Source organism: Peromyscus eremicus, chromosome 4 (genome assembly GCF_949786415.1).
Source record: "Peromyscus eremicus chromosome 4, PerEre_H2_v1, whole genome shotgun sequence".
NCBI classification, from domain to species: domain Eukaryota; kingdom Metazoa; phylum Chordata; class Mammalia; order Rodentia; family Cricetidae; genus Peromyscus; species Peromyscus eremicus.
In genome coordinates, this window is record NC_081419.1 from 16,934,449 (window position 1) to 16,943,336 (window position 8,888).

The following is an 8,888-nucleotide window of genomic DNA, read 5'->3' on the forward strand; positions in this document are numbered from 1 at the left end:
ACTGTTGGAATTATACATAATATAAAATTCTGCTCTCATTTCAATCTAAAAAGAACATAAAAAGCTTTTGAGTCAAAGAAAGCATGATAAAGCATGCTTATATTATCTTTTAACTATAACTAACATTTTATTATTAGGAGATTTCTTCTATTTCAGGTCTCAGCTTCATTACTTTCACATTTAAATTCAGTTGCACTAAAAATAAAAACATAAAATACAGTAGCATTAAAAAGAAAAATATAAAACAGCACTGTCCCATCCCTTGCCTGCCAGGTGGTAGCAGAGGCCAGGCTTGAGGAGCAGTCAAGTGACCTGGAGCAGATGCAGGTGCCTCCCCACCACACCCAAGTTTGAATGCTGGTCACACTCTCCTCACTGGAGCTGCAGCACAGTTGACTATACAGAGGAGTATGAATGTGATGTCATACAGGAAGATGAATTAACTGTTCGAGCAGGAAAATCATCAGGAATGTGGAAAAAAACTACCGGGAGAAGAATTGTTAAAAGAAGTAAATAGGAGAAGGGTGTGTTCTCTGATAATTTTGTTAAAGAAATGAAGGGAAAGCCAGAATCCAAGGATGAATTTTGCCCATCAAATGGGAAGGTGAGGAAATGTAGCAAGTCTTGAACAGCAGATGAGGCCTTAGAACATCTAGCTCAAGGAATTCAGCTGCATCCACATCTCTCAAACATTTAGACAACAGAGCTCCCTTTAACTACCTTTCACAGAGTGAGGATGAGCTGGTTATTTATGGCAGCTGACGTTAGCAGATGGAGTCCTGACTGGTAAATTGGGACCATTTCCTTCAAACAGGGAAAGAATTAGAGCTAACAGATGTTCTGAAAGGCATGGAACTCAGGATGATTCAGAAACTGATTGACTGAGCCTACCTCACCTTATGTTCCCAGGAAATGGGAGTGAAATTGTCCCTGGATCAATTACATAGCCAAAGAAATCTTGGATTTGGAGATATTATATTTTTATTATTTAAAACATTTATAACTTTAAATACATTTTGATCATATTCTCCCCCTACCACAAGTCCTTCCCTCACTTCTCTTTTTCCCTTTTCCCTATCCATCTAACTTTAAGTCCTTTCTCAAAAAAAAAACCCAAACAAACAAAATACAGCAATCCCATCAACCCAAGAAAACAAAATAAAAAATAAAACAATACCAAACATACAAAAAATCTTGAAACTGTAACCAAATAAAAGCACACACAAAATAACTTTGGAGTACATATCAACCAACTTCTCCTGAACATGAGACAGATCACTCCTTTGGAAAAAATTGTTTATTTCTCTCAGGAGGCATAAATGACAATTCAGTTGTTAATCTATATTATAGTGGTTATATTTTCATTCATTCATTCATTTTCTTAAAATAAAATACAATAAGGTGAAACAAAATCTAGTACATTGAAGTTGGACACGTTGAACAAGACAAACCAACAGAAAGGAAGGAACCCAAGAAAAGGCAGAAGAATCAGAGACCCCCTGGTTAGCACTCTCAGGAATCCCACAAAAACAGTAAACTGTAGGCCATAATATAAAGACAGAGGACCTAATGCAGACTCCTGCAAGCCCTGTGCAGTGCTTCACTCTCTGTGAGTTCACATGAGCTTTGCTCATGTTGATTTAGTGGCCTTGCTTTCTTGGTGTCCTCCATACCCTTTGGCGCTTACATTCTTTTTGCCTCCTCTTCTGAGGGGCTTCTTGAGCTCTGAGGGGAGGCCTATGATGGAAACATCCCATTCAGGACTGAGTGTTTCAAGGTTTCTCACTCTCTGCATGTTTGGCAGTGTGTCTTTATATTTGTTTTCATCTGTTGCAGGGGGTAGCTTTTCTAGTGACGGCTGAATAAGGCACAAATCTTTGCGTACAGTAGAATATAATTCGGAGTCATTTTATCACTACAGTTTTTCTATTTTTTATTCTTAGACCAGTGTAGTGGTATTTGCTTGGCCCAAGACCTTGGGCTACATGTCCCGAAGGAGGTGGTGCTTCTTGCATGACCTTACATGACCTCTTTTTTTCTTCTTTTTTTTTTTGATTAAGAAATTTTTTTATTCATTTTACATACCAACCATAGATCCTCCTTTCTTCCCTCCTCCGCACCCCCCAGCCTTCCAGCCCAAACCACCCAAAAATTCCCTCCTCCAACAAGGTAAGACTTCCCATGGGGAGTCAGCAGAGCCTGGTACATTCAGTTGAGGTAGGTGTGGTGATATTTTATTTGTGCTGAAATATGGTGAAATTTTATTTTTATATTAATAAATAAAGTTTGCCTGGAGATCAGAGGGCATAGCCCTTAATCTGATCACATGGCAGGCAGTGTCTCTGTGTGTTCAAGGACATACTAGGGAATAGCCAAGTGTGGTGACACACATCTTTAATCCCAGTGCCAACCATAGAGACCTGGAGGTCTGTACAGACAGGCAGTAACAAGGAAGTGAAGTAGCTGGGCTAAGAGCCAATGAGAGAGCAGAACAGCAAAACAATACAAGCCTGGGTAGACAGGAAGTAGCTCTCTTGGGAAGCTACTGCAGCATGGTGAGTTAAGGCTAACTGTTTTCTCTCACTATTTCCCTGATCTCTAAGGCTTTCACCCCTATATTTGGCTCTGTGTTTCTTGTTTAATAAGACCATTTAGAAATTCATCTACAGGCAGGTTCAAGCCCCTCCCCCTCCATCAAGCCTGTGCAAGGTGTTCTACCATAGTTATTGGCCTCCAAAAAGCCAGATCACGTACCAGGATGAATCCTAATCCTACTGCCAGATCAATCTACATAACTGTCATCTTAAAATAAAAGGGAGAGGGGTCACAATGTCCTTTCTCCCTGCTTCCTGTTTCCTGGTGTGATCGAACTGCCAGGTGGATTCTCTCCTGGTCAGATCAGAGGATACCTTCAGCTGTCTACTCAGTTCTGTATTCCTGAGTGTCTTTCCTCAATTTATATGCTAATAAATTCCCTAATACTCCTTAAGCAGACTCCCGTGGATTTCTCGCATTAGACCAATATTATTTGATTTTTGCCCTAGGTCCCCAAAATATCTATTCTCAGTTTCTTGGTCACCTAATCATTGTTTGGTATGGGTTCCATCTAGTGGAGTGAGCCTTAAGTCAGATCACTTATTGTTTGGTTACTCTCACAAATTTTGTGCCATCATTACCGTAGCATCTCTTTAAGGTAGCATAACATTGTAGATTAAGAATTTGTGGCTGGCTTGGTGTTTTATGTTTCTCTTCTGGTAATATGCTGAGTATATCCCTGTACCAAAGAAGCTGGAATGTAGAGGGAAAGATTCTTTGTAGCCACCAGCTCAGTATATCTAAATATATTAAATTGGTTGTGTAGATGTTGTCTTTATCAATGGGGGCTTGCCATCAGTTTGTGGAGAGCAACTATAGCATTAGCAACAGCCTGGGAAGTTTGAGGATAATCGATGGGCCCCTAAATCAACTCAATTAGATATAATGCAGTCCTTGTATTGATGCTTCATTTGATGACAAGAGATGGCCAGTTGTGACTCTGTTTCCCTCAGTATTTGTTCTCTTCATTTTGATCCCCTTCGTAGATGCATATATTTTAGGAGGTTTCTACTGTATTGGGTATTTATACTATTCCTCAATAGCCCCTTAATTTTAGCTGTCTCTCCCTGTATTCCCTACCATAAGTCCATCCCTCCTTAGTCTTCCCGTCTGACCTTCCTGTCCATCTCTGTTTATCCTCTTTCTCTTTCTTAAAGAGATGTAGCTGGAGATATTTTTAAAGCAGGCTCTGGGAAATTTAGGACTAGAACATCCAGTAGTGAAACATAAGAGAAGAGAAAAATAAAAGTAAACAGAAGAGATCTTAATCCTATAGCCACTGTAATCTAAACCTAAGAATACAGAGGGAAGGAAAATAGGCGTTGATGGCAAAAATAAAGCTAAAGTGATTTGTAGAATATTCTGTTACTATGACTGCACCTAGGAAGATGAACTTAGTTTTAAAGAAGGGAAGATGATTCATTTGGTGAGTGAGGAGACTGGAGACACGTGCTGGGGGAAGTGTGAAATTGGAAAAGAAGGACTATTTCCAGTTGACTTTGCTATCAGGGAAGTGAAGTAGATAAAGGCATTCCAAAACCAAGCAACCATCTTCTGTTAAGGGTCCAGCTCCAAAGTCTGGCTTGTTAGCTGTAGAGAAGAATCTTTTCCTCTGAAGTCCAAAATGAAGAGGAAAATTCACTGCTGAAACAGAAACTTAACCAGTGCTCTTCCAGTCCTATCCAAAGGCCCATTCTTCCTACCAAAGGCAATGATATATTGAGGTCTCCTGGAAAAATTTCTCCAAAGAACCCTCACTGCCCTCCCCCAAAATTTAAATAATAATTAAAAAAAAAAAAACAGTTTCTCCTCCACCTCTGTCAGCCAAAATTAGTGGAGAAGTTTCTACAATTTCATCAAAGATTGAAACTGAGCCAGTATCAGAACCAAAGCTAGATCTGGAATAATTACCACGTAGGCCAACGTCCCATAGACCTAGAGGCAAGCATAGAGATGAGCTCAAAAGAAACAGATACTGTAAGTTTGATGACATGGCTACGTCAGAGAACTTGTAACATCTCACTGCAAACAGACCCAATACGCCTGCAAGAACAATGCCTGGCCTCTTAAATGGTGGCCATTTTCCAACTTAAAACCCAGAAAAAAATCTGGAAGTCACCAACCTAAGGCCACCAGAATTTTAAAAAAAAGTGAACTGATCTTCAAAGTCATCGCTTTCGTACCTTCAAGTGGCTCCAAAGTAAACACATCCACTTTCCTCACTCCACTAGAAATCAAAGCTTCTTACCCAGGATTAAACTGTTGTGCCCGTTTGTAGTGTTCTTTGTATTTGGGGTGATAAAATAGAACTTTCCTAGGTACCATGTTTTATAGACATGCATAAATGATTAATTAAATGATAACAATAAATTCAACTTCAGAAAAATTATAACATACATCTTGATGGACAATTTCCAAGATTAATTCATCAAATAAATTTTAGACTACAATTATTACACACAAGAATAAATACAGGGAAAAATGCAATCCCTGGTATAGTGAACTATAATTAAACTGTGAAGAAATCCCACTTAAAAATAAGAGAAGTCATTTTAAGATTGATGATTTCTCCACTTATAATGGTTTACCTTAAACACCTAGAATGATCAGTTTTATGACTGGATTTAACCTTGGTTTTGAATAGGTTCCCTGATTATGTTTTAATTCCAATAGAATGCATATTGGGATATTTTGGCTATTTTACTTTTATAAATATCATACCATTTTGGGAATATATAATTGATATTCTGTTGCAGAATATTATTTTAAGATGTGTTACTTTTGTTTATGTTAGATTTGTTTAACTCTGTGAAGATGTGTTACTTTGCCTATCTAAAACACCTGATCATCTAATAAAGAGCTGAACAGCCAATAGTGAGGCAGGAGAGAGAATTAGGCAGAGCTGGCAGGCAGAAAGGATGAACAGAGGAAGAAAAGAGATGGAAGAGTGCAGAAAGAAGTAGACAGAGAAGGAGGAGGACTCCAGGGGCCAGCCACCCAGCTAAACAGTAATCCATGGAGTAAGAGTAAGATTAAAAGAAGTAAGAGAAAGAAAAAAGCCCAGAGGCAAAGGTAGATGGGATAATTTAATTTAAGAAAAGCTGGCAAGAAACTAAGCCAAGCTAAGGCCAGGCAATCATAATTAAGAATAAGTTCTGTGTGTGATTTATATGGGAGCTGGGTGGCAGGACCCACCAAAGACCAAAAACAACCAACAACAAAATCAATTACTAAATGATAACAAACCAAACCCCTTAGCAGCATTCAATTGAAATTGGAATTTTATTTTATTTTTCTGTGTATGTATATGGTTATATGTGTGTGCCTGTACACATAGATGCAAAGACAAATGTTGGGAGGATGAGCATGATTGTGATCAACCTAGTCTGAAGAGGAAGGCCAAAGGTAAACTTTGTGTATTGTTTCTCAGGATGTCTTCCATCTTGATTTGAGACCGGATTTCTCTGTGGCCTGGAACCTCATCTGGTAGACAAGAATAAGTGGCCATGGATCTACCTGCTTCAACTTTGCAGCTCTGGAATTTCAGACCAAAGCCACAGTGGCTGTTAAATTTTTGCATATTGTGCTTCATGATGTTGTTTTGAAAATAAACCCTGAGAGTCAAACTATGGCCCTCCTGCATGAAAGAAAAGCACTTTATTGAATGAGATATGTATGTAGCCCCTGAAAAATTCACTTTTTTATCAAAATGTTTAATGATGTGAGTCTCAAATCCTTAGGTTATTTGCTTTTGACTGCTGACAATATGCTGTGCAGACTGGACATGCAGAACACACAGGAAAAAGACTGTTGAACTTTGCCAAAACAAAGCAGAACAGTCCTTTAAATTTCCTGCTTCACTAAAAAGTCTTCCAGATACTCTAGGTCTTTAGGATGGATGCTGCAATGTTATAGAGAAATGTTGGGTGACTGTCTCTGTTGTTGGGTAATATTACATCCTTCTGGGTCTTTGATTGGAGCTGAAGACTAGATAGTTATAGTTTCTGTTTTCCTTTGTTATGATAGAAAGTAAATTGGGTGTAAAATTTTGGATTCACTAAGGATAGATAATGTATTATTTTCTTTGAATATGCTAAATACAAATGGCAGAATACTGTGAATGTAATCCTTATTGATAATTATAATTATATATAGTCTTACTATGTTTAAATTAAAACCCTTTCATTTTTATTTGGACAAAAAGGGGAAATGTTGGGGCATATTATTTCAGGGTGTGTTACTTTTATTTATGTTGCAATTGTTTAACACTGTGAAAGCTGTGCTACTGTACTTGTCCAAAATACTTGATGGTCTAATAAAGACAATAGAAGTAATATAAAAAGTAAGCCACAAAAATAGATATTACACAAAGAATCTGGATTGTGTTGTCTTTGGGATTTTTAACTGCAGAAAGACATTTTGTTGTAAAGGCTACTCAGTTAAACCAATATTTTAAAGGTATTTTGACTTCAAAATTTATGTCTAAGGATACATTGCTTTGGAAAAGAGGTTCCGCTTTTGTTTCCATATAAGATGAGAACCTGTGGATTGCTTCTAGGCTAATATGGTTTGATTGGCCAAGATGTCCTGAAAGGTCTCCGATGACACCGTGGCCCAGATGATCCAACATCCAGAAAATCTTCAAGGCACCTGGCTCAGAGAATACAGTTCACAGACTACCCCAGTTAGGACTTGACCATAATTCTTAATTTTCTCAGGATTCCCATAAAATTGCCAGCACCCCCATCCAACAGGAAGTTGTATGAGAAGTTATGCCCAAATTTCCAAAATAATGTTTATAAATGTTTATTTTTATTTAAAGGGGTTGATTTTAAATACAATCTCTTTCTAAAGAAGAAAAGGGGATAGTATGGATATGATAGGATAAAAGGGTAGCTTATTGAATCTTCTTTTAAAGAGCAATAACTTGTTTGAAATGTTTTTCATGGCTATGGATTTTAGTTCATTGATACAAATTTAAAGTTAATTTTTTTATACTTTATATATATTTACTCTTATTTAAAGTATTTTGTTTGTGCAACTCATTTGTAATTGTAATGTATAATTAAGAAATGCAGATTATTAGTCATCTGTGATAATCAAACTTATAGTAATGTTAGTAAAGTTTTCTAGGTATACATAGATATATTTCAACTAAGTAGGTAATCTTCAAACATTTCTAAGACCTACAGAATATGGCATTTAAAATGTTTTAAAAACTTAGACTTTCTGGATAATGAGACATGTCTGCTCCTGGCAGCACTGATTTACTTCAAAAAGGAAGATGGGCATCAAAGACACTCCATATGGAGTTTATATTCTTCTTAGCAAAAATAGCCATTTGGGCAAGAAACTGCTCTTGCCTGGAATGCTGATAATATGTTGTATCGACTGAACATGCAGGACCCATAGGAAGGTGACCACTGAACTTTGCAAGACGAGATAGTCCTTCAGGTTCCTTCTTTGCAGAAGAAACTGCCAGACATTCTGCAGGACACAGGGAGAAGCAACTGAGAAACTCAAAACCTATAGGCTAAAGATGGATGCCCCAAAGTTACAGAGGAACTTTTTATGACTTTCCAGGCAGGCAGCTGTCTCTGTCATTTCCAGAATTTTGGAAGTTGCTTACAATGCATTTCCTGTTTACTTAGATAATATTATATCCTTATGCGGTCTTTGATGTAGTTGAAGACTAGATAGTTATAATTTTACTTGGTTATGATAAAAGATAAATTAGATATGAAACTTTAGACTCACAAATATAGGATAGATAGAATGTTTTCTTTAGTTTTGCCAAATATACATAGACTAGATATTATAACTGTAATTCTTGCTTGATAACTGTTCTGTTATATGTAATTTTACTATGCTAAAGTTAAAATCTTTCTTTTTGATTAGACAGAAAAGGTGAAGTGCTGTGAGATGTCTTTCTGTACACTGTGAATATGTGTTGCTCTGATTGGTGGATAAATAAAACACGAATTGGCCAGTAGCTAGACAGCAAGTACAGGCAGGGCAAGCAGACAAGGAGAATTCTGGGAAGAGGAAGGGCTAAATCAGGAGTTGCCAGCCAGACACAGAGGAAGCAAGATAACAAGACAAAACTGAAAAAAGGTACCAAGCCATGTGGCTAAATATAGATAATAATTATGGGTTAATATAAGTGTAAGAGCTCGTCAGTAATAAGCCTGAGCAAATGGCCATACAGTTATAATTAATATAAGCCTTTGTGTGTTTACTTGGGGGATGCAAGTGGGAGAGATTTGTCCTGACCACTGGCTGGGCAGGACACA

At 37.5% G+C, this 8,888-nt stretch overlaps 1 pseudogene; it reads left to right on the forward strand.

The window, feature by feature from the left end:
* Window positions 1-578: 578 nt before the first annotated feature.
* On the forward strand, window positions 579-4,873 carry LOC131907702 (CD2-associated protein-like; annotated as a pseudogene).
* Window positions 4,874-8,888: the final 4,015 nt, after the last annotated feature.